This window comes from Pseudorca crassidens, chromosome 6, assembly GCF_039906515.1.
Source record: "Pseudorca crassidens isolate mPseCra1 chromosome 6, mPseCra1.hap1, whole genome shotgun sequence".
Lineage (NCBI taxonomy): Eukaryota > Metazoa > Chordata > Mammalia > Artiodactyla > Delphinidae > Pseudorca > Pseudorca crassidens.
Genome location: NC_090301.1, coordinates 113,513,965 through 113,540,582, shown reverse-complemented (window position 1 = coordinate 113,540,582; position 26,618 = coordinate 113,513,965). Strand labels below are relative to the sequence as shown.

Genomic DNA, 26,618 nt, shown 5'->3' with positions numbered 1-26,618 from the left:
GATAGGGCGAGTGGGTAGAGGATTGGCCTCAAGGGCACACATGGCGCTGCCACCACGTACCCATGAGACAGGTCATTCTGAGCCATCCTTACTCTGTAATATGCAGGTGCCCCTTAGGTGCCCGGAGACAGCCTGGCAGAGTGTTGTTGCCAGGAGCTTCAAAAGAGAAGGGACTGAAATTAGGTCTTCTCCTATTTATTTTGCCAAGTAAGGAGATTTTAAAAGGGACAAAGTGAAAGAAAAAGACCATCTCTTGCCACCATCGTTCGGTAACAGTATTTTAACTACCTAAAATATAAATGGACTTATACAGCTAAGGAAAGGAAAAGTCCATTCAGTTGAGTTCAGATGGTTCACCTTAAGAAAAACTCACATTTTGTTCAGTTCAGCTTGGACCTGTGACGTTCTGTCAGCCATCACTGAGGGCCAGCTTTTGGGAACAAGTAATGTAGGAAAAACAGAGCAGAAAAAAAAGAGCAGCCCTTGGGCTTCCCTGGTGGCGCAGTGGTTGAGAGTCCGCCTGCCGATGCAGGGGACACGAGTTCGTGCCCCGGTCCGGGAGGATCCCACGTGCCGCGGAGCGGCTGGGCCCGTGAGCCATGGCCGCTGAGCCTGCGCGTCCGGAGCCTGTGCTCCGCAACGGGGGAGGCCACAGCAGTGAGAGGCCCGCGTACCGCAAAAAAAAAAAAAAAAAAAAAGAGCAGCCCAGTCCTACTCTTGCTGCCCATTACTTGTGTAACCTTAGGTAATTTCTGGAGCACCTTTAATCTTTACTTTTCTCCTCTATGAATTGTGGGCTGCTTGCCATGGGCGTTGTGAAGCTTACATGAGGCATGTTGAGTGCCTGTGACCTGAGGGAGGAGTTCAGACCATGCTTAGAGGTTTTAGAGCTGTGATTCTCAAACAGTGATTCTGACACACCGCACCAGCATCACCTGGGAACTTTCGAGAAATGTAGGTTGTTGCCCCTTGCACACCCCCCTCTCCATCTGCTGCATCAGAAACTGTGGAGGTGAAGCCCATTAACCTGGAGCTTAAACCGCCCTCCAGGTGATGTTTTTTAAATTAATTTTTATTGGAGTATAGTTGCTTCACTAGGTTGTGTTAGTTTCTACGGTACAGCAAAGTGAATCAGCTATACGTATACATACATCCCCTCTGTTTTGGATTTCCTTGCCATTCAGGTCACCACAGAGCACTGAGTAGAGTTCCCTGTGCTACACAGTAGATTCTCATTAGTTACCTATTTTTTTTTTTTTTTTTGCGGTACACAGGCCTCTCACTGTTGTGGCCCCTCCCGTTGAGGAGCACAGCCTCCGGACGCGCAGGCTCAGCGGCCATGGCTGACGGGCCCAGCCGCTCCATGGCATGTGGGATCTTCCCGGACCGGGGCACGAACCCGTGTCCCCTGCATCGGCAGGCGGACTCTCAACCACTGCGCCACCAGGGAAGCCCTAGTTACCTATTTTATACATAGTATCAATAGCATATATGTGTCGATCCCAGTCTCCCAATTCATCCCACCCCCCTTTTCCCCTTGGTATCTATTCGTTTGTTCTTTATGTCTGTGTCTCCTCCAGGCGCTTCTGATGGCCTGCTCAACCTTGAGCACTACCTCTGTAGAGAACACTGCCATGTTTGTAAGGGTAGCTGGGCTCTGGCCAGAACACCTGTGAAGAAGGGTGCCGAGAGCGGCTTCGGTTTCCCTGGTAACTGTCCAGCTCAGGCTGCTCTTATCCTTATCAATCCATCCCTCCTAGAATGAGGCTTTCCATGATGTGTTAATCATTGGTCACCCACCTGCCTGTCCCTGTTAGATTCTCATGGGTAGGCTCAGGACACTGGTGCCCACCTTCTAGCCCAGCAGTGGGGCATTGCTCTGCAGAGTGAGGGCCCCTCCCCGCATCTTGCTGCCTCTGCCTTCCATCTGCCAGAAGCTGGGCTAGCTCCATCCTGCACTTCGTTGTTGGCTAGCTCCTCTCGGTGGGTGTGTCTCTCATTTCCTCTGTTGGATGAAGCTTGTAGGTAGATGCTGTGGCCGGTCTCCCTGTCTGCACACTCCCTCTCCTCCAGTCTGGTGCTGCAGGACGCTGCTGTCAGAATCTTTGTCCCAAGGTACGGCTTTGACTGGGTCATGCTCCCAATCAAAATGGTCCCTTCACAAGGCACCCACATAATAAGTCGCAAGTCTTTAGTCTGGAACACAAGAGCCTCCAAAATCTAGTGACACTGATTGGATTTCTTTTAAAATAAAATTTAAAGCTATAGAAAGCACAGAAAATAATGTCGTGTGTACTCACAAGTGACACGCGTTAATATATCACATTTTTAAATCTTTTCTTTTTTTTATGACGAAGTCATTTACAGATAAAGTCTCCTTTCCCTTCATTCCTTCAGACCACCTTTAGGGCATTTGCTTCTGCAAGTCACCTTCATACAACCTACACTTGAGCCGAACTGGACCCCTGGGAATTCACAGGAGAAGCTCGTGCTCCCCTGCCTCAGCTGGAGCTAACTTCTAAATCCCTGTGTTTAGAGCACAGGGTTAATTCAGAGCACAGGGATGAAGGCTCAGCTTGGCCATCAACTAAATGTGGCATCTTTGACAGACTCAGTGTTCTTATCTGTAAAATGGGGATTCAGTGTAAAGTGTTCATTCATTGTCTGACGGGCAGCCAGATGGGGAGGGCTGATGGCAGGTTTATGGGGGTGGGGGTGTGCTCCCCAGGAACCGCTGAGATAAACACTCCAAGAAAGCAGACATCTAACATCTCACAGCATCTGGCTTGGAAAAGACCTCTTCAATGATATCTTGACACGTGGCCTTGGTAGAAAACCTGAGCAAATATGAACCAAACGGGTCCGTGATTCCAGACCCCAAAAGTTCTGCAAACTTGAAATTTACCATCACTTATTTGGCAGTAAAACCTGGACTAACCTGATACGAGGCTATTTATGGCATTTATCAAACTGCAAAAATTCATGCCTTTTGCTGTAGAAATGTGCGTGTGTGTGTGTGTGATTCCAGGATTCTTTCCTGGAATCTGCAGGGGATGTTTCGTAGTGCACAGTAGGTGTACTGTATCGCTTTTCTGAAATCTGGGCAATTCTGAATTCCTAACCACATTTGGCCCCCAGGGTTTTAGCCAAGATTTGTGGACCAGTACAGACCCCAGCGGGAGGGATCCTGCCCCTGTCCACCCTGCCCCCAGCAAGTTCCTAGTCCTATAGGCTCCCAGGAAAATGGTTTTCCTCCATGTGAGAATCTTTGAAGTGCAAACAGGGTCCAGCCCCACCTGCAGCTGAAGGCCAGAGTCATCCTTTACTCATTGCAGAAATGTATTTTTTTTGGTCTTAGAAACACGGCATAGACTCAAAAGAAAGGGGGCTCACGCTGTCTGCAAGATGCTCTGGGCCTTATCGGAGGGCTGTACCAGCCTCCAGGGGTCAGTACCCCAGGCTGCTCCCCCGACTCAATACCCACACACTCTGGGTTTTCGCCCCTGCCTCCCCATATTGTGGTGTGTAGGGAGAATGTCCCATTTTCTCTGAGTCCTACTAGATCCTAAAGTCCTGAACTAATGGTGCTCAGGTATGAATGGGTGGTAAAGCTCTGGGTGGTCTCTCTCTAGATGCCATTTACACTTTAGCCAGGGTGCTTTGTGCTTCCACCCAGAGGGTTGACTAATAGAGGGTTTTCAAATAACGCGCTATTTGGGGACCGAGGAGTTGTTCTGATTACTTAGTGCTGTTTAATAAGCTTGCCCCAAACCCAGGTAGTAGCTTCAGGCAGCCGTTTTATTTTGCTCACCGTTTTGTGGGTCAGGAATCTGGGGGGTGCTTGGCTAGGGGGTTCCTCGCTGATCCACGTGAACTTAGCTGGACTGGCTGGAACATCTACTTGCATTTTATTCTGTCCATCAAAGTGGTCACTGGGGCTGCTCAGATTCACAGAGGGAGGAAAAGAGACCCCCTTCGTATGGGTTGTGGCAGGAGTGTGTGGGGTGGGAGACACTGGACCACTTTTGGAAAACTGTAGTCGGCACAGGAGGCTTCCAGGCAGATCAGGTGCCTAAGTGGAGGAATCTGTAATTCCAGTCCAAAGAGTTACGATGGAGGAAACTTGGGGTGCAGAAAAGCCCAAAGAAGATTCTCTCTCTTTACATATATTTGGGCAGAGAAAAAGGAAGTGTTGTTAGGAAGACCAAGAAATTCCACATCCCTACGCCTCACCTACATCCTCTCCACACCCATCCCTCGCACTTCCGGTACCACCATCCCCCGCCCTTCTTCCTTGCACCCCCATTCTCAAGGTGGTGAAAATTCCTTTAACGTGCAGAAATCTTTCACTTCCACTGTAAAATAAGAACGTTAGAATTTCGTATTAAGGCCTGCTCAAGCTGATAGGAAGGGCTGCCAGAGAGTTTGTTGTGAGAACAGGAAGGCAGCATGAGCCCCAAGGCCCTGGAGAATTAAGAAAGGGGAGGAGGGGGGTCAGGACGGAGAAGACCCACCATCCCCATCTCACAGGGGCAGGGAGGGGTCCCTCTGCCCGATTCCTACCGGTTCCTCAGCTTTTCCTCCTTCCCACACGGTCCCCAGCTGACTCCTGCGAAGACCCCCGTCTGCCATGTGGGGAGAAACCCTCCAAGGAGCGTTTTGATTGATTTCGGCGTATTGTGTCCAGACAGCCCTGGTCTGGCCACCTGGGCTGCCCATCCCTGCAGGTGCGCTATTGAAGGCAGTCTCGCGGCCACCGCTATGAAGCTGTGACACGCCCGCTGAGAGCTGCCGGTTTCCTGGTTGACCGGGGAGTAGGGTCCCACGTCCTTTCACTCCGGAGTGTGGTGTGAAACTGAAATTGAGTTGAGGCTGGATTCTTTCCTCCAGGTGAGCTGCCTTTGAAAAGAAGAGAATCCCTATAAAACCAGGGGCTCACTTTAACTGGCAGCGCTCCCACGCGGGTAAGCCAGCGCCCGGGGCGCCCTGTGATTATCTGCTTGGTGGCATCTCTGGGGTGACCATCCTGCCCTGGCTGCCCTGCCTCTCAGCCTCTCCTGGACACCCCTTTCCCTCTGTGAACTGGGGTCAACTCAGGAAACCTGGGCTGCTTCTTTAAGGAACCTGAGCCAGACTTGGGAGAATAGACCTTTTGGAAAATTTAAGTCATATCCCATATGTATAGGGCAGAAAAAACACATTTTGGATATTCCATGGTTTTCTCTTATCCACACCACTGTCTCCTTCATCAGTGACAGCATTCAACGTCACTGAAAAGCTAAGGAAAAGGATGCAGTTGAGCCAGTTGTGTGGACTGAAAACCCAATGGGAGGGGAAAGAGCAGGTGTGTGGGTAACCCCTGAAGATGACTGGGCAGGGGTGGGCAGGGTGATTTGGGGTGGAGTGTGGGCAGAGGGCTTGAACTTTTAATCTCGTTGATCGCCCAGCCATCTGTGAAGGAGGCACAGCGACTGGACAGGGTTTTTGTTTCTGTTTTTGTTTGTTTTCCTGTACTCTGGGCTTTGGTGTCTGCATCAGCACAGCAGAGGCAATAGGAATATCTTCCTTATGGGGCAGATTGGGAGTTTCAGTGTGACGATACGTGCAAAGCGCCAGAGAGAACAATGCCTGGAACAAAGGAAATCATAAATGTTCACTGTGACTGCTACTATTTGATGGAAGAAAAGACAGCACAGCAAAATGAATGAGAGGGAATGTGGTAGAAAAGAAAATCTACAGGGCCAGATGCACACAGGCCATCTTGGGTCCTAATCCCACATCCACCAGTTGGCTATCATGTGACCTTGGCAAATTCTTTAACCTTTCTGAGCCTCAGTTTCCCCACCCCCACCCAGTAAAACAAGAAGACGGCAGATTCAGATCAGCAGGTCTGGGATAAGGCCTGGGATCTTGCATTTCTAATAAGGTTCCAGGGGATGCAGGTGAGACTGGTCCAGGACTACACTCTGCATGACAAGGGACAGTGATGCTCTGTGATGACTGTAGGTACCAGTACGGAGGGTTCACACAGGGGAGAGGGAATGATCCGTCTTCCTGGTCAGCGTCTTGAGGATTACGGGAAGCTCTCCCAAGAGGTTTCCCAATCATCGAGGCTTCCGAGGATGAATAGACCGTCAGCGTCCGTAATGGGCTCAAGAACGGTTGTCAGACTTCTTACATTTTCCCCCATCAGCGTTAACAAGTCATAGCCACGAGTCAGTTTTGGTTGGAAGTAGGTGCGTGGAGAAAGATGGAAGATGTGGGCAGCCAGTCCTCGAACTTGAGTGAACATCCGAATCTCCCAGAGGGCTTGTGAAATGTAGATTGCTGGGCCCCAACCCAGAGTTTCTAAATCGTTAGGCCTGGACTGGGGCCCAGGAGTTTGCATCTGTGACAAGTTCCCAGTGGATTTCGAGAACCACTGCTTTATGGCAAGAGGCCTCCCACCCCAGGGCACACACAGGCCAAGGGTTATAACTGGGCATAGGGGGTGGGGCAGAGAAGCCCAGAGGGACAAACACAATGGGAGGGGCTGCTGGAAGGGGTTTTGTCAAGACTGGGCCTGAGACTTGAGACTTGGCCAGCACAGTTGACGCGGACAAGACGCTGAGAACTGACCACTGTGTTCACTGAGAGCGGCAGATAGCTTATCAGCCCTTGGATTCCTTCCACCCAGTACGATGAAGATGTAGTCATCCCAACTGAAATTACTTTTCTTCCTTCCCTCCACTCTTTCCAAAGCATGACGCTTTCCAGGAGCCTGGCTATAAAAATGAAGACCCAGACCAGCCCCAGTAGGCCTCAGTGGACATGAGCATGTTGATCTGTTGGCAGCTCAGGGGGCTCTGGAGCTCGGGCAGAACCTCCATCTTTAGAGGTATTTGAGATGGGTTGGTTTCCAGGGATGCAGCAGCCTCTGCACTAAGAGGGAGGCATCATATATAAATATCAAACGAAGGGAGGGAGGGAGGGGCTGGCTGACATTTTGGCTGACCCTGGATCCTCTGAGAAGAAAAACCACTAGGGCTTGAATTAATTTTAATTCAATGGAATATTTTCATAACGCGGTCCTTGGAGCAGCAAGACGGTGTGTTTCAGATTTTCCACTGCTTCCGGTGAGCCACACTGATGGAGGGTCATTGGGGGTCACAGTAGGAGGAATCCCACTAATTGTACCATAAGTGACATTTGCCCATTAGCTCAGATGGATTGTCTCCTAACAGAGTCCTTCCGGAGAGTGCTCTTGCAGGTGAGGGATGGGAGGAAGGGAATTGAAAAGTAATTGAAATTTGCAAATGGCATTTCCTTGGGCCCTGGACAAAATGAGTTCCATATGGCCAGCAGGGGGCAGCAGTGCACAAACAGTGTTTCTGGTGTGTGTACCAGGAGCTGGGTGCTGTCTCTGAAAATAGCTCAGCAGTGAGGATGGCCGAGGCTGTTTATAGATAATTTCCAGAGTTGGCAAAGCTGGGCCTGTCACGCCCACCCTTTCCCCCACAAGCAAACCTTTGTTTTTCTCAGTATGCTGAGAAGTCAATAAATGTTTAGGTCTGCTGGGTTTTAATGCTGCAACTTTTCTTTTCATCTTTTGGCTGCTCTGTGTAATTTAGAATTTCTGCAGCCTGACTGAAAATTATAAGTAAACTAGGATTAAGAAGGCGGCTTTATTAATATCATAGTTCAGTTAATAGACATTTAAAAATGTCTATTTCACCTCTTCTCTGGGTTGAACTTTTCTTAGAACTATAATCGCGGTGACACCCGTACACCAAGTTGGGGAACTTGCCCGTCGCTATTTGTTTTAAAGTTGAGGAAATGAGACTGACAAAATGCAAGAAAACAGATCTCAAGGAATAGTCAGTTTTTCCCAATTTAGGGATATTAGTTTGTCTGTTCCTAAAACTAGGACTCAGCCTGTATTATATTTTCTCAGCAATGGGTCAGGTTTGCTTGTAAATGACTTTAATTGTAGATGGCTTTGCCTGTTGTGCTGGGCTGGAAAATTCTGCAGCCCAGCATACTTCTCCTTTGGGAAGCTTCTCACATCTTGCACAGTATTTCTCTCCACCACCCTCTGCTGTTACCCCCCACCCCCCGCCCAAGGTTAATTTAATCCTGTTGTTCTTAAATGAAACCCTAAATCATCCTCCTTCCCTTCCCTGTCTTTCTTCTCTCTGTTTAAACTCTTCCAGGATGTAATAGTCTGGAAAATATTTCAATCATCATGCCTCCTTTTCGGGCGGCCAATTCTCTTGGGCGTGTTCTCTGTGGCTTGTACTGAAGTGCAGTTTTTCACAGTGTCGTTTTTAGTTTAAATAGCATGCGGTGCACAATGGCTAAAGGTCTTCTAGAACATTCCACCTGGGGTCTTGCCATTAAATAATATTCTAATGGAACACGTACCTAGCTTTCCATAGGAAGAAATGCTATTGGATCCCAGCCCTAATTGGCTATAAATTTAGCTAAAGGTCCATCTGCCTTGGGAGTTAGACCATCTTCTCTGAGCTCAGAAGAGTGCCCTGGATTAGATGTTTAATGGATAGACTTAGCGAATAAATATGTGCTTGTAAGTGTGTTGTTTAGAAAATAGTCAAGTGAAAGGCATTTAATTCTGCTAAGCCAGCAAATGTAAGTTTTCTGTCTTCTTACACTGTCTTGCTTCGTGTCAGCTCCTCAATTTAGCAGCTGTGTGACCTTGCATATATTACTCAACCTTGCTGAGTCTCAGTTTCCTCGATTGCAAAATAGAGAGCGTGAGGACCAAATAGAGGTATGCAGTGTTTAGCAGAGCCTAGAGTCAGTCCCCAAGGCATAGCAGCGACTTCTGGGTTTTGTTGTTATTGTCGTTGGTACTACTGCTATCATTATGTAGCCTAATTCCCATGCGTACGTGTCTTTCAAAGTCCCCACCTGCCTATACCTTGTCATTTCTCAACACACATTACTCAGGGAAGCTTTCTCTGATCCCCCAGACTAGGGTGCTATGTCTTGGCTATTGTCAGTAGTGCTGCTATGAACACAGGGGTGCAAGTATCTTTTTGAATTAGAGTTTTGTTTGGATATATGTCTAGGAGTGAGATTGCTAATCATATGGAAACTCTACTTTAGTTTTTTGAGGAACCTCCATGCTGTTTTCTATAGTGGCTGCGCCAGCTTACATTCCCACCAAAAGTGCAAGAGGGTTCCCTTTTCTCCACACCCTCTCCAGCATTTGTTATTTGTAGACATTTTTTTTTTTTTTTTTTTGCAGTACGCGGGCCTCTCTCTGTTGTGGCCTCTCCCGTTGCGGAGCACAGGCTCCGGACATGCAGGCTCAGTGGCCATGGCTCACGGGCCCAGCCGCTCCGCGGCATGCGGGATCTTCCCGGACCGGGGCACGAACCTGCGTCCCCTGCATCGGCAGGCGGACTCCCAACCACTGCACCACCAGGGAAGCCTGTAGGCTTTTTAATGATGCCCATTCTGACCGGTGTGAGGTGGTACCTCATTGTAGTTTTGACTTGCATTTCTCTAATAATTAGTGATGTTGAGCATCTTTTCATGTGCCTATCGGTCCTCTGTATGTCTTCTTCGGAGAAATGTCTGTTTAGGTCTTCTGCCCAGTTTTTGATTCAGTTGTTTTTTTGTTGTTGTTGAGTTGTATGAGCCGTTTGTATATTTTGGAAATTAAGCCCTTGTCGGTCGTATCATTTGCAAATATTTTCTCCCAGTCTGTAGGTTGTCTTTTGGTTTTGTTTATGGTTTCCCTTGCTGTACAAAAGCTTGTTAGGTTTGATTAGGTCCCATTTGTTTATTTTTGCTTTTATTTCTATTGCCTTGGGAGACTGACGTAAGAAAACATCGGTACAAGTTTTGTCAGAGAATGTTTTACCTGTTTTCTCTTCTAGGATTTTTATGGTATCATGCCTTACATTTAAGTCTTTAAGCCATTTTGAGTATTTTCGTGTATGGTGTGAGGGTGTGTTCTAACTTCATTGATTTACATGCAGCTGCCCAACTTTCCCAACACCATTTGCTGGAGAGACTGTCATTTTTCCATTGTATATTCTTGCTTCCTTTGTTGAAGGTTAATTGACTGTAAGTGTGTGTAGGTTTATTTCTGGGCTCTCTATTCTGTTCCATTGATCCGTATGTCTGTTTTTGTGCCATTACCATGCTGTTTTGTTTTTTTTTAAGTATTATTTATTTATTTTTAACATCTTTATTGGAGTATAATTGCTTTACAATGGTGTGTTAGTTTCTGCTTTACAACAAAGTGAATCAGCTATACATATACATATATCCCCCCATCCGCTTCCTCTTGCCATCTCCCTCCCACCCTCCCTATCCTACCCCTCTAGGTGGTCACAAAGCACTGCGATGATCTCCGCCTACCATGCTGTTTTGATTACTGTAGCTTTGTAGTATCAGACAGTGAGATCTTTGATTCAGGACAAGGTCTTCATCTTTGGTGCCCAGAGCATGTCACATCTGGAACCTGTACAGGGTAGTCATTCAATGGAGCTTTGCTCTGTTCATTAAGACTGTGTGTCTACCAGGCTTTGCCCTCCCATGCATAGAAGGAGGTTTCCTTAAGAGTCCCATTGTCTATGTTACTATTTAACATAGCTGAAAAGCAACAAGACCAAATCCTCACCTGGAGGTTTCATCATCTCACTCTAACTGTGGACAGTTTCCTCAATTAAGAGCTTCACAGTGACTTTCTAAGGTACTGGCCCTGAGGATCTCATTAACAGATGGTCCAGAACATGACTTCTTTTTAGTTAATTCACATTGATGCCAAGAGATCAGGTTGTATCTTTTTGTGATGCTCACAAACAACCTGTTTAATGGTCCATTTTACAATTTTCAGGAGGACTTAGGTCAAGATGAACTGCCTAAGTTTCTGGAAATCAGCCTTCCCCTATTTCTGGAACTAGGGTATTTGCTCAACGCCTGTCTCCTGGCTTCTCCAAGAGCCCGGGGGAGCTACTAAGAGAGTCTCTGAAGTTTTTCTGGAACATTCCTCCACATCCCAAATGTAATTTTGCTGATCCGACACCCTATCTCATTGCCATAGATTGATGGTTTCCTGCTATCTCCTGGCTTGATGAGGACTTCAGTTGTCTTCTGGGACACTAGCTTTACACTGTCCAATTTGCAGACTCATTGCTAGGAGAGATAAAAGCCCAGTTGGAATTTTAACACTCTGTTTTGTGTTACCTATTAATTTTGTGACACTTCGTCCAATCAGTGAGTCTCTCCCTTTGTTCTGTTTGCTCCAGATATCATTTAAAAACCTTCTTCTGGGGCTTCCCCGGTGGCACAGTGGTTAAGAGTCCACCTGCTGATGCAGGGGATACGGGTTCGTGCCCCGGTCCGGGAAGATCCCACATGCCGCGGAGCGGCTGGGCCTGTGAGCCATGGCCGCTGAGCCTGCGCGTCCAGAGCCTGTGCTCGCAACGGGAGAGGCCACAACAGTGAGAGGCCCGCGTACAGCAAAAAAAAAACACAACAAACAAACCTTCTGTTGTCTTCTTTATCACTCATAAACCTCTGTGAATTGGGGGTCTTTCTCTGGATGCGACAATTCCTACACGACCTGCACATATTTAAAAAATTCGTCCTGACTTGCGTGTCTCTCTTTCCATCCTTTGTCCTTGCCTTTTAACCTCCTGAGCTGAACAGGGAGGCCCCTGCAGAGCATTGCTGCTTCCTTTAGAGGTTGCACCTCTCCCGCCTTTTCTTCCTTCCTGACTCGGAGTTGGTCGTGTGATCAGAATTACATTTTATAAGCAGGAAATTCTAATTACTGCACAGTGGCAGCTGGAACAACTTATCCATACCATCCTTCTGGTCCTCCAGAAGCAGCTGCTAAGAGGGTGATGACTGTGTAAGCAAGCATGGTATCAATTTGCTCTCTAGGTGGGCTTGTGTAGGGAACAGAACAAATGAGGTTGATCGTGTTTCCCTGGAAGGGGAAATAGAGAAGGTGGCGTTCCAGAAGCAGAGAGGCGGAGGAGGGAGGCTGCAGCAGGTATGCACCAGGCTCGTGCTCTGAGCATCAGCCCCTCCCCATGCACATTGATGGCAGGTGGTGTCCCCACTGGGCTTCCCTGCCAGCCTATGTGAGGGCTGCTTGCAGATGCCGGCAGTGGCATCACTGTCCCCAGCGAGTGGAGTCAGGGAGGTCATTCAGGCCTCCATTACTAGAGTCTCACCCATGCCTGTTGCCCAGTGGGACTGTCAGAAGCATGTGGATTTGAATTCTATTACTGCAGTGATGCCCTGGGGTCTCCAAACTTCACTCAGAAGTGAAATGCCTCCTTCTTTCCCTCTTATTTTTCCATTCTTGATTCTGTATGTTCTATTTTCAGCTCCCAGAAGGCCAGATGCTTCTCTGGGCTTAGTTAATAGCTAAGATGATGGTTGCCCAGAGTGTGCAAACCTGCCTGGTCCCGAGACGCATGGCTGCCAATCTAAGAACGCTCTTCCTGTTTCCCATTTCAGACTTTTCGTCTCTACCTTTGTTCCTAACGCTGTCTTCCAAATCAAGATCTCTAGTTTCAGTGGAGAGGTGTTTCTTCATTCCTGTATCAGGGTCCACATCCACGGATGCATATTTTTGTATCATTTCTTCTTCATTGAACCTAAAATATGTAAGGAGGCAAGGTGAAAATAAATATCAAGAAAACGATAGAAAATCCCCATTTTTCAATCCCTGGTGAAGTAATTGGTTCAGGCAATGATCATCAGTGGATGAAACCATGAGTCAGAGGTTGATGAGGATGTTTACATGGGAGGGGTCAGGCTGTCACATCCCGAACTCACTCATTAATGATAGCACCCCTGAGAGAGGAAATACCAGTCATCGTGGACCCCTAAAATACAAACCACTCAATACCACCTAAGGAATTTTTTTTTTTTTTTCCAGCAAAGACCTCAGCTTTTCATTCAACATGTTACCGGAGAGGTTTAGTCAAAAAAGACCAAAGCCCACGTCATCATCCTACTCTTCAAATTCTTCTTTGTTTGCTTCTACTTTCTTCTCCTCAGCTGGGGCAGCAGTGGGAGAAGGGGCAGGACCTCCTGCTGGGGCAGCATCAGCTGCTGGGCAGGACCTCCTGCTGGGGCAGCTCCACCTGCCCCCATGTTGCAGATGAGGCTTCCGATGTTGACATTGGCCAAAGCCTTTGCAAATAGCCTGGCCAGAAAGGTTCAACGTTTGCACCGGCTGCTTTAAGGAGGGCATTGATTTTATCCTCCGTGACCATCACCTCATCGTCGTGCAGGGCGAGGGCCGAGTAGATGCAGGCCAGCTCCGAGATGGAGGCGGGTGAGCGCTAAGCAGGGGCCGCTGGGCACGGTGCTAGTCGCTGGATGAAGTGAGGGCCTCACCCCACCACGGCCTTAGCTTCCTTGGAAGGACCGAGCGCCTTAGCCGCAGCTGGGGCAAGGGACAGGAATATTCTTGACAATATAAAGTTGAACCTGAATTTAGTCAAGCTGCATTTACTAGAAATACAGGGAACAGAGGAACAAATAAGATGACACCACGAAGAGACAAGCTGACAAATTCAGAAGGTAAGGCATTCTACACGTCACCGCAGCAGTAAAGGCGTAAGACCTCAGAGACATAACCACCGCATGTACTTGAATATAATGCGGGTCCTTGTCTGGAGGCTGATTTCAGCAAGCTGACGGTGAACTGGCCAAGCGATGACATTGACCAGGAAGCAATTATTGCTAATTTTGTTAGACCTGTTAATTTTGAATCAGGGTGATGAGTATACGGGGGTTTGTTATGCTGTCGCCTCTATGTTTCCATATGTTTGAAAATGTTTATGGTAGAAAATATTTTTACAAGTTAAAAAATAAAGCAAGTTGGTCAGTATACTTCCTAAGGGGGTCGGCGGGGGGGGGGGGATTGTCTAATATTAAATGCCCCAAATGAGTTATCCTGCTCGATTTATATCCCAGTCTTTAATAAATTAGAATTCTGGGTTCTAAGTTTAAAAGGGAAGGCGGGTGGACATTGTTTGTATCAGTAGAGTGGTTGGAGTTTTACAGTGAACAGATATTTAACATGCCCTTGGTTTTATGATGGAATTAGAGGCCATACAGCTTCTTGCAGACAGACACCACGTGGTAGAAATAGAGCATCTGAAGACTGGAAGAGACCCAGCCATCCATTTAGCTGCCTTCCCTCTGAGCTGGACCACTGCAAACCATCCAGGTTAGGGGTAGGCTTAGGGTCTTTCTTTCAAAGTCCTTCAGAGAGGGGGAGACATTACCTCCCCAGAATCTGACCATTAACCGCACTCACCATCCGGAAGTCTTCCTGAGAGTCCCGGTACCGAGAGAAACCCTCTCTGTCTTATCCTGTGAACACTGAAGAGGAGAGGGCCCCGTCTGAGAGTGCATCACATGCCAGGAGGACTGGCATTAACCACCAGGCCCTCGGCTTCCCTTTCTCCTCTTTTCCTTATTTACCAGCCCTTAATCATTTGGAAGGTTTTTATCCGTGGTCCCCCGTTTCCCTTGTTCCTGTGGGAGAGACCCACGGCTCTAAAGGGCTACTAGCGTCAAGGACAAGGTGAGAGTTCCCTGATGGGCTCCCACCAGCCCCACGCCTCCTGGCCACAGTCTCTGTCCTTGCCCTTCCTTGACTCCAAGCCTCTTCCCAGCCCTTCTGGAAAGTTCCACAATACTCCTCCATCACTCTGTTCATTTGCAAACTGCCAAGGCACTGTGAGGCCTTGGTTGTTTGGATCCCATATTTCCAGCTTCCACAGTGTTGTAAAACAATCCCCAAACAGATTTTATAAACACCAATCCTTTTGGCTGTAGGAAGATGCCTCTGGGCTCCTTCACCAAGCACCTGGTTCGAGAAGGTTCGAGGTGGGCCCCAGGTGTGGCGTCAGATAGCCTGGTGGGAGCAGGGCCGCCTGTTTGGCTGGTGGCATGTACAGAATGCCAGCTTTCCCCACACAAGCCAAGACTGTTGAGGAAGTGAGAGCAGGTAGGAAAGTGGAGAGAACAGAGAGAAGAGGGGCAAGGGTGGGGAAGGGGTTAGAAAAATCAGCAGCCGTCCCTCTTTGAGCACACCCGCCAGCCTGTCCAATCCAAACTCACCACATGTGGGCCTCTGTGAGGGGGAGGGCTGCCCTGAATCTCCCCTCCCACACTGCGTTCAGTTAAGTAGCCCTCCTGAGGGCTTACGGTGCCATGCACGTACTGCTACGCTGCCTTATAACCCTATACAGTGTTCACTGCCCGTATCTGTAGACGCTTGACCGTAGGCTCCTGAGATCAGGAGGTACCCTTTTGCTTTCTGGTTCCCCAGCCCTCAAACTATACCTGTCCACAATGCCTGCAACTCTGCACTGGGGTTTTGCCAGGCCTTGTGCATGTGAATGGGTCTGTGTGAGTTGGTGAGGGAGATAAAAAGACATCAGGGTATCCTCCTGAAAGCCCATCAAATTATTCAGCCTGGTTGCCTCGTTCAGAATTCACCACACAGCACAAAACAAGCTAAATCATGGAAAAATAACACTGTAGCTTGGACAATAATGAATAAGCAAGCAGCATAACGGGGTGAAGTACTGAGAGAGCCATCTATTGTAGAGAGTTTAGTCTTACCTTAGTGAAAGATCAGGGGCAAAAGCACAAAAAGATCCTGCTAATTTAGAAAACAAGAAAATGGGTAACTAGCTAACATGCAATGGGTGAAGATAGGGAAAAGTTCAGTCAGTTCATCCATGGTCCAGCCATTTTGGAAGATGGCAGACCTCAGTCTTTGGATACTGACAAACAGCACTGTACCACGGGAGGCACCTTCCTTCTGGAAAAAAAACATTTGGACTCTGTGTTGCATCTGTGGTTTGCATGGTATGAACTGCCTCCACCTTTGTTCCAAAGTGCTTTGAAAAGACTGGATGTATTTATGACAAATGCAGGTGTATTTGTCCTTTCAGACTGATGCAAGGCATTAGAAGGTCAGCTATTGCAGCTGGAAAGCAGCCAGCAAATGGGGAGGCCACAGAAGAAGTTTGTGACTTTTTTTTTTTTTTTTTTTTTGCGGTACGCGGGCCTCTCACTGTTGGGGCCCCTCCCGTTGCGGAGCACAGGCTCCGGACGCGCAGGCTCAGCGGCCATGGCTCACGGGCTCAGCTGCTCTGCGGCACGTGGGATCTTCCCGGACCGGGGCACGAACCCGTGTCCCCTGCATCGGCAGGCGGACTCTCAACCACTGCGCCACCAGGGAAGCCCATGTGACTTTTTAAAGATAATTTATTTCAGTTCACAATTTACACAGGATATCAAATCTGAAGGGGACCCCAGGGTTACCCAGTTTAACTTCTTCATTGTATAGATGAAAAATGAGGAGAAGAGTAGTGACTTACTTAAGATAGCATTAGTAGTACTAAGAGCTTCAGTTGACGGTTTCTGATTAATGTAGTGGTCGTTCCATTATTATACCAAAGCTGCATTTCCATCCAGAATATTTTTATAATGCTGATTAAGCTGGATTGTTTTGGTGAACTTTTCCAGCATTTATCCTAGATGTTATCAAGTGCAATTTTAGGAAGGTGGCTTTATGGAAGCATTCAATGACCTACTGTAGCAGTTCCTTCTATTTTATGTAGAGGAAGAGCACCGACTGCATGTCCTGTTATTATAAGTTTGGTGGTTGTAGTCTATTGCCATCAGTATTATTTAGGAATGCTTTTGGGTGCATGAAACAAAAAACCTAACCACGATTGCTTGAATGAATTTAGGTTCATTTTTTCTGACATAACATGAAGTCTGGATGTAGGAAGCTTTGGCTTTGATTCAGCAGCTCAGTGATATCAGGAATTACATATAGTAGTGTGTATATGTCAATCCCAGTCTCCCAACCCTGAGTTTTATACCTTTGGGATTTTATACAATGAACCTGTGTTGCCTCAAAATACTGTGTTACACAAGCTGACACCAAAGACCTTTCTGAAGCCAGTGAGAGTTCTTTGAAGGCCACATGCTTGGGCTCGGAGTCAGATAGTTCACGGCTCTGTCACTTACTAGTTAGGTGACCCCGCTTATCTGCTCCAAGCTGCAGTTTTCTCATTAGGAAGATGTGATGAGTCACAAGTTTGTGGTGAAGAATGAATGAGGGGATTTACAAAGACTTCTAGAAGCCAGAAAATGGTCTTGTCTGTTAGCCTCCTAGCATGCTGAAGGCAGTCACTGACATGCAGCCCTGGGTCCCGGGTTGTCTGTACTGACAACTGAATGACATCTTTTGTGCCCTGTATAACTGGTTCACAACAACCCCTTACCTCATCAACAGCAATTACTTTGTATTCACTCTGCTTAAAAAGCTGAGGAAGAATACATAGATTAAGAAAGGGAACAGATTAAAATGCTCTCCTGGGGTTTAAAGGGGGCCGGAAAACTTGACTTTGCTGCATAACTCATTTTTCAAAGGATTTGCATGTGCATTTTCTCCCTCTAGACTTGTGATCTCTTAATAAGAAGTAATAAAAACCCAGCTAGTTTTAGTGCTTATGTATCTCATCTCCCACATAAGTAGAGAGCTTCTTTTTGGAAAAGACCTTGCTTCATACAACTTTGTACCATTGAAACCTTCCCCATGTGGCTGCCCTTAAGCACTTTTAGTACAGTGTGTATTGGTTATCTAGTGCTGTGTAACAAATTACCCCAAAACTTAGTGCTGTGCCTCTCACAGTTTCTATGGGTTAGGAATTCAGGAGGGACTGCTTGGTTGGGTGGTTTTGGCCCAGGTGTCTTGTGAGATTGCAGTCCTGTGTCAGCTGGGGCTACGGTCATCTGAAAACTTGGCTGGGGCTGGATGGTCCACTTCTGGGGGGATCACGCACATGGCTGGCATTGGTGCCGGCTCTTGGTATCCCAGTTCTATACTTATGGGCTTTTGTCCTCAGAGCATGGTGGCTGGATCCCCCCAGAGCAAGTAACCAAGAGAACACGATGAAAGCTACACCTTGAATGACCTAGTTTCTGAAGTCACACATGAGAATTTCTGAGCACTCTGCTGGTCACACACAGACCCCTGATGATTCACTATGGGAGGGGACAAAATAAGTGGAGGTACCACTTACACCGGGAGGTACCCTGGAGGCCATCTTGAAGGTTGACTGCAACACAGATATTCTATAGAGCATATAGTACCTGATAATTTTTTACATGGTGTGAGCATGTACATTGTGCATACAATGTATAAATGGTAAAAGTCAAAGATTGGTTTTACTATTGGGGGAGAGGGTACTCTAGTTTGGTGTCTCAAACTTGAGTGTGTGTTACAATCACCTGGAGGGCTTATTAAAACACAAGTTGCTGGGGCATCCCTAAAGTTCCCTATTCAGTAGATCTGGGATGCGGCGGGAGTTCACAGGTGGTTGTGATACTCCTGTTCCGGGGCCACACTTTGATCATCGCTCATCTAATTTGTTTAGAGATGCTAGTGGCTGTTTAAGAAAACCTTCTTCAAAGCAAATACATCCTTGGTCTCTTAGAGCTAAATACCAAATGGTGAAATTCATTATGCGTATCATCTTAACTTGAGGCTCGCCGAATGATACAGAGTTCACGTAAATGTACAAATCAGAGAGAGGGCAGTATATGAACAGCTCTAAGCAGTGGTGAGCTGGCAAACTGTCCACAAAAAAGACACAGCTTTGAGGTGTGACTTGCCAATTTCCATAGTGTAAATGCTCCCACCGTGGCTGGTTATCACGATCGCTGAATGTTTCACAGCTAACTCTCTCTCGTTGGAACACACCAGCTCCAGCACACCACTGGCTCTAAGCAAGGTCTTTCCTCATCATGTGTGTTTCTGAGAAGACCGTGGTCCAGGTGGGGCTGGGGATGGCCCGGGGATTCAGATAGCCAGTCTTTTGTACGCTAACAACTGTCAAACGCCAGGCTCGATGTTCTTCCTACCTAGCGTGAGATTTTTTTGAGGCGGCTAGAGTGACAGGATATAATAGTGCAGGCAACTCTGTGTGGCAAAGGTAGATGCAAAATGGGACTTTTCACATCCTCCCCCTTCGCATACTGCCCCCACCTTGTACAGTCCATTCTAATGACTACTCCAGGCCTTCTGTTCTAATCAGGTTCAAGCTCACAGAGGGTCCTCCGCATCAAAGCCCTTTCCGGCCTCCCAAGACTCATTTCCTCGGGGTGGGTGACAGGAGCTACGTTAGTGAAATTCATCTTTTGAGCGGCCAGGATTTCTGTTAAGGGTATAATATCTGAGGGCCTATAGACATCTGCATAGAAGATTTATCTGACACTTCACCTTGTAGGGGGCTGGTGACAACTGTTTACCACTTTGAACTGTTGCTTGGATCTGAAATTGCTATTGAGCTTGTAACCTTCTTGAGGGTACAGAATTGTTTTGTGTGTTTGTCACAACATCTACGATGGTGTCTTGGGTAAAGTACACACTTAATAAACATTTCATGACTTCTAATTTGGAACTCTCTTCGTTGTAGCAAACATTGTCATCCTAACAGAGAGCTTCAGTGGCCCTAATCCCAAAGAGTGAGTCATTTGGGAATTTCAGTTACCATGAGAGATAAGTGGAATACGATGTTTCGGTAGGAAGTCCTTTGGGGGTATCCCATAATGCTTCTTTTTTGTTATATAAAGGACAGAGTCTAAGAAAATAGGATTCATGCCAATTTAGTGCAATTAAAAATAGGCATAGCTTTCGAGGTGGGAAGACCATGACCCCTGTGGGAATGCCATCCTGAGTAGCTGTCTTATTCTGGGTCACTTTCTTAGCCTCTCTGAGCCTCAGTTACCTGGTCTGTAAAATTGAGACTGACAATAGCCACTTGGCAGGTCTTTTGTGAAGATGAAATGAGATAATCTATGAAAAGTGCTAGGATGGAGCCTCGTGGGGAGTGGACACATGTTAATCCCCCCACTGCCTTATTTGAAGGAATCCACATACCTGTTCCAGATGTACCAAAGGTCCCATGACTCTGAATTGCTCTTTTTTTTGAATTTTATTTTTTTTTATACAGCAGGTTCTTATTAGTTAGCTATTTTATACATATTAATGTATATATGTCAATCCCAGTCTCCCAATGCATCCCACCACCACCACCACCACCACTTTCCCCCCTTGGTGTCCATACGCTTGTTCTCTACATCTGTGCCTCTATTTCTGCCTTGCAAACCGGTTCCTCTGTGCCATTTTTGTAGATTCCACATATATGCGTTAATATACGATATTCGTTTTTCCCTTTCTGACTTACTTCACTCTGTATGACAGTCTCTAGATCCATCCATGTCTACAAATGACCCAGTACTGTTCCCTTTTATGGTTGAGTAATATTCCATTGTATATATGTACCACATTTTCTTTATCCATTCGTCTGTCAATGGGCATTTAGGTTGCTTCCGTGACCTGGCTATTGTAAATAGTGCTGCAGTGAACATAAGGGTGCATGTGTCTTTTTGAATTATGGTTTTGTCTGGGTATATGCCCAGTAGTGGGATTGCTGGGTCATATGGTAGTTCTATTTTTTGTTTTTTAAGGAACCTCCATACTGTTCTCCATAGTGGCTGTATCAATTTACATTCCCACCAACAGTGCAAGAGGGTTCCTTCCCTTTTCTCCACACCCTCTCCAGCATTTGCTGTTTGTAGATTTTCTGATGATGCCCATTCTGACCGGTGTGAGGTGATACCTCATTGTAGTTTTGACTTGCATTTCTCTAATAATTAGTGATGTTGAGCAGCTTTTCATGTGCTTCTTGACCATCTGTTTGTCTTCTTTGGAGAAATGTCTGTTTAGGCCTTCTGCCCATTTTTTGATTGGGTTGTTTGTTTTTTTAATATTGAGCTGTTTGGAGATTAATCCTTTGTCTGTTGATTTGTTTGCAAATATTTTCTCTCATTCTGCGGGCTGTCTTTTCATCTTGTTGTGTTGTCATTTGTCTGCAGGTATTTTTTGATTTCCTCTGACTTCTTCAGTGATCTCTTGGTTATTTAGTAATGTATTGTTTCGCCTCCATGTGTTTGTGTTTTTTACGTTTTTTTCCCTGTAATTCATTTCTAATCTCATAGTGTTGTGGTCAGAAAAGATGCTTGAGATGATCTCAATTTTCTTAAATTTACTGAGGCCTTTATTTTTGATCTAAGATGTGATCTAGCTTGGAGAATGTTCCATGTGCACTTGAGAAGAAAGTGTAATCTGCTATTTTTGGATGGAATGTCCTATAAATATCAATTAAATCTATCTGGTCTGTTGTGTCATTTAAAGCTTGGATTTCCTTATTAATTTTCTGTCTGGATGATCTGTCCATTGGTGTAAGTGAGGTGTTAAAGTCCCCCACTATTATTGTGTTACTGTCGATTTCCTCTTTTATAGCTGTTAACAGTTGCCTTATGTATTGAGGTGCTCCTATGTGTGGTGTATGTATATTTATAATGGTTGTATTTTTTTCTTGGATTGATCCCTTGATCGTTATGTAGTGTCCTTCCTTGTCTCTTGTAACATTCTTTATTTTAAAGTCTGTTTTGTTTGACAGGAGTATTGCTACGCTGGCTTTCTTGTGATTTCCATGTGCCTGGAATATCCTTTTCCATCCCCTCACTTTCAGTCTGTATGTGTCCCTACGTCTGAAGTGGGTCTCTTGTAGACTGACTCTGAATCTCTTAAATTCCAATTTTTTTTCTGTGCATTTCTAAATGTTTGCAATTTCTAAGGCAACATTACTGACACAAATCAAAATCCTTTCCTACACAGAGTATGACTGGCAGGTCCAAATGCGATGGGGGTGGGGAGGGAAGCATCCTGAATGTTAGCATTTCTGGGAATGTTTAAGGGCCGACAAATTTATTTCTTCGGGGCCTAACGTGATTAATAAGGCGATGGGTTTGAGATTGTATTGGGGTGGATTTCTCTGTTTTCTCTCTGCCTCCCAAGGCTCCTGGGTTCCCAGGTTATTTTAATTGTACAGCAGGTATTAAGCAATAATGATCAGCCATAAATCCCAGGTTTGGAAAGGATAACTCTGAAAGGTCGGGGCAGACCTAGAAGGAGGAAATAAACATTTAGCAGGCGACTCAGCAAGTTGCCCCACAATCAGTATATTTCTTGGTCAAACTTAGTTGTTAAAGTAGGGAAATAGTTCCTCTTCAACTGATCAGAAGCACATTTGTTAACCACCAACTATATGTCAAGCTCCAAAAGGGATAGAAAACAGGGCATAAAAATGGAAAAAAGGGATAGAAAAAAGGGATTAAAAAAGACCTCATTTTCATACCCAGGAACATACAGAGTGGATTGAAAGGCCATACATGTCTGTAATTTAGTTGACTTTCCTTGCTTTATTAGAAAATAGGTTTCCTACTCAGGAATAAGTAGAGAGGGTTTCCACACTTGGAACATGAACTAACAGGTGAACTGATGTTTTGAAATATTGCATTTCTTTATAGCCACTTGGGAAAAGAGCCTGCCCAAGGTTGAGACCTGAGACCTGAGCTTTATGGGACATGTAATTTGAAAAAGTGAGATATGGCTTTTTAAATTTTTATAGAAAACAACAAGCCCAGTGCTTTCCCAGGGTTTGGGGTCATATCAGGCAAATGCAAGGTGAGGAATTGGGGGCTTAATTTATAGCACTATTTTTTTGTAAAAAAGGCATGACTTTCCATGTGCAGAAAATGGTCAGGGGCGTGGGTTGGGACATGGAGCTGAGAACTGGGCCCTGGGTTCCATTCAGTGAATACTCAGGCAACTTACAGAGCACTGGCTTTGTACCAGGCACCGTGCTGGGCGCTGAGGATAAGGGAAAGCAACATGGCGGCCCTCAGATGACGTCTGGAATCACATTTGAGGCGGCACATAGCTCTTCCCAGCAGGGCCTTGGAAAAGTCAGAGAGAAGGTAAGATTGACACACAGTTTTAACAGAGGAGGGGAATTGTCTAGAAAGCATGAGGGACGAGTGTTCCAAGCTGAGCACACCAACTTCATGGCATATTAGCAAGGCAGCGAGAACTGTAGTTGGAAAAGACTAGAGCCGTGGTTCTCAAATGTAATGTGCATTCCAGTCACCTGGGGATCTTGTTACAGGACGTCTGGCCTGACCCCTGAGATCAGACATTTCCAACGGGTTCCTACCTGATGCTCAGGCTGCTGGCTTGAGCCCACACTTTGTGTAGCGAAGTGGTGAGCATGGAACGAAGGGAAAAAAATGGGGGTGGAATGAAGGAAGGGGTGAATGGGGAGGGCAAGAGCCTATCACCATGGGCTGAATCCTGCAGCCTGGTATATTTCGGCTTTCCCCACCTTCATACTGGTTAGAGCATCTGCACCATTCCCAGCCTCCACTGGGCTCCCAGTGCTGCCTGCAGCCCTCAGCCAGCTCCCTCCCCCAGTCTCCAAAAGCAGTGATAATAAATATTTACTGCTTTCCTCAAATCTCCCACCCACCACATGCCATCATGGCCTCAGTAGAGTCCTGCCTTTTAATTCATAGAGAAAAGAGAGGTTGTCAGATTGAAGTTTTCTTAAGGTTGGCCTTTCTCCCCACCCAGAACCCACCTGCCTTTTCTCCTGCTTTTCCTTTCCCCTTTAACTTCTGAGCAGAGACGTTCTTCCCTCCGCCTAAGGTTGAACCCTCCTCTGTGCTGTGGAAGGCACCCCCTCTTCCCTGTGGCCTCCCGTGGGCCCTCCATTCATCCATCACTCCCCTGTTTCATGTATCTCCCGCTCCTTCCTTCCCAGCTTTGTTTCTTATACTATTAACACCCTCAAGGCTCTCCTTTCTCACCCCCTCCCCTACTGAGAAAATGGCCTTGAACCTGAATCCCCCATCTAGCTACGGTCTGACCTCCCACCTTCGCCTCACAACCTGATTACTCCAAAGAGCAAGGCCACACTCACTGTTTCTCTTTTTTTTTTTTTTTTTTTACGCGGGTCTCTCACTGCTGTGGCCTCTCCCGCTGCGGAGCACAGGCTCCGGACGCGCAGGCTCAGCGTCCATGGCTCACGGGCCCAGCCGCTCTGCGGCACGTGGGATCTTCCCGGACCGGGGCACGAACCCACGTCCCCTGCATCTGCAGGCGGACTCTCAACCACTGCGCCACCCGGGAAGCCCTGTTTCTCTACTTTTCAGCTGTTCTCTGCACACTACCACCGTCTGCCTCTGGCTTCCCCACGCCACTGAAATGGCTTTGCCCGAAGTTAACCCGCTCCGGGGATTTCAGCCCCAGTCCCCTTTGTTCTTCACGGCACGTTACACTGTTGCTCACTGGTGCTTTGAAGCCGTGTCTCCCCGTGACTCTACAGATCCTGTGTCCTGGGTTCATTTGGACTCTCTCAGCTGCATTTCTTGGTTCCTCTTCCTGTGTCCATTCCTTACCAGTTAACGTTTCCCGGGGTCCTGGTCTCAGCCTTATTCTCTTCTAACCCTGAACATCCTCCATTGATTTTATTTATTTTAAAATTTTTATTGGAGTATAGTTGCTTTACAATGTTGTTTTAGTTTCTGCTGTACAGCAAAGTGAATCAGCTATACGTATACGTACGTCCCTTCTTTTTTGGATTTCCTTCCCATTTACATCACCACAGAGCGTTGAGTAGAGTTCCCTGTGCTATACGGTAGGTTCTCAGTTATCTATTTTATACGTAGTATCAGGAGTTCATATATGTCAATCCCAAGCTCCCAGTTCATCCCACCCACCTCCCCTTTCCCCCTTGGTATCCATATGTTTGTTCTCTACACCTGTGTCTCTATTTCTGCTTTGTAAATAAGATCGTCTATACCAGCTTTTTTCAGATTCCGCATATATGCGTTAGTATACCGTATTTGTTTTTCTCTTTCTGACTTACTTCCCTCTGTATGACAGACTCATCTCCATTGGTGTATCACCCACACCTGGGACTTGAACCCCTCTTTCTCTGCTGTTGACAGGAATCCAGCCCTCTAGCCCCATTTCTATATTGGTCATATCATTGTATGTGTCTCACATTCTAAAAACTGATTTTTCCTAAACAACAAGGTCCTACTGTGTAGCACAGGGAACTGTATTCAATACCTTATAATAACCTATAATGGCAAAGAATCTGAAAAAGAATATATAGATTATATATAACCGAATCACTTTGCTGTATACCAGAAACGAATGCAATATTGTAAATCAACTATACTGCAATAAAAAGGAAAAAAATTAATAAATTACGGTTGTTAAACAGTTATCCAAAGCTGTTCCAATAGACCTGATTCTTCCTCTTCTCTCTTAAACCTGCTTTTCCTGCTGAGTCCCACTCTAGGTGAATCATACCTCTACCCTCCCCTTCTCTCAACCCCAGCCTTGAGAGTTATACATGTCTCCTCTCCTTGCCTCCCCTGCCGTTAGCAGTGGTCCTGTCCTCTACCCCTTCCGCTGCTGCCCTAGTCTATGAACGATTGTACCTTCCTTCCACCACCCAGATTACTGCGTTCGCCTCCACCTGACCACTGTGCAAACACCTGTGGCTTTCAACCCCCCTACTGCACATCCGAATCCCTGGGAGAACTTTGAACAATTCGGATACCCGGGACACATCCCAAACCGATTCCATTAGAATGTCAGGAGGTGGGACCCCGAGGATTCCAACGTCCAGTCAACGTTAAGAGCCATGGCTTTTGTCTCTTCTCCCTCAAATCCATCCTCCACGCCACCACTGAAGTGTTTTCCTTCAAACTCAAATTGGATTATGTTTGATCCTCTGTTCACACAGATCCTTCAATGACGTTCCACTGCCTTTGGAAAAATTCTTTGGTGTGTTATGCAGCCCTTTTTTGGGCGTGTTGTAAGGACAGCTTTCATGATTGGCCTTGCCTAATTCTCCAGCCCTATCTCGTGTGAGTCCATAAAAGGCGCCTTACCTAGGCCACCCTAATCCACCTCCCGAGGCATCCTTGAGGCTCTCTGCACGTGCACAGATGTGGTCCTCTGTCCAGAGTGCAAGCTGTCCCTCAGCCCACCCCCATCCCATCCCCACCCCAGCTGGCCACCTGCGCTCTCTGTGCCTTGATATCCTATTCAGATGTCATCACTTACACAAAGCCTTCTGGGACACCTTCCCCCCCCACACCCCGCCCCAGGCTAGGTGCCTCCTAGCACCTGGCTTCCTCCACGCCAACACGTTTCTCCGTCCCACCATTAGGTGAGCCCCTTGATGGCAGAGACTATCTCCCATTTACACAGCACCGAAACCCAGCACACGGTAGGCACTCAGTGTATGGAGAATGAATTCATTCATCCATCTCTAACCTTCTAACAAGCTCATGCAGTAAGGCAGAAAAACAGACTTGAAAGCTCATTGGGTTGTTCAGGCAAAACACTTCAAGGTATATACGTTGTTAGGACATTGCTCATCATTACACAAAAAATGGGAACATAACACAAGTGAAAAGACTCCCCGTGGAAGACGCAGCATCGCTCTATAAAGGCCTGACAGAGCAGTGTATGCCACCCCCCGGAAGGTGGCCCTGTCCTCTGACCCCGCTGTTATAAAATGGGTCCTGCTACATGAAGTGCACATGTTTGCTCTGATTCCAGAGATGAGGTTAAGATGGAGCTCGTTTTTAAAAGGAGAGTTTAGGGGCTT

General features: G+C 46.7%; 1 protein-coding gene and 1 pseudogene across 2 annotated transcripts in view; one reads left to right on the top strand and one right to left on the bottom strand.

Annotated features, from left to right (window-relative positions):
- GPR39 (G protein-coupled receptor 39) overlaps positions 1-26,618 on the top strand; it is a 232,358-nt gene that overhangs the window by 106,581 nt on the left and 99,159 nt on the right. The window lies entirely within an intron of this gene.
- On the bottom strand, positions 12,959-18,125 carry LOC137225959 (large ribosomal subunit protein P1 pseudogene; annotated as a pseudogene).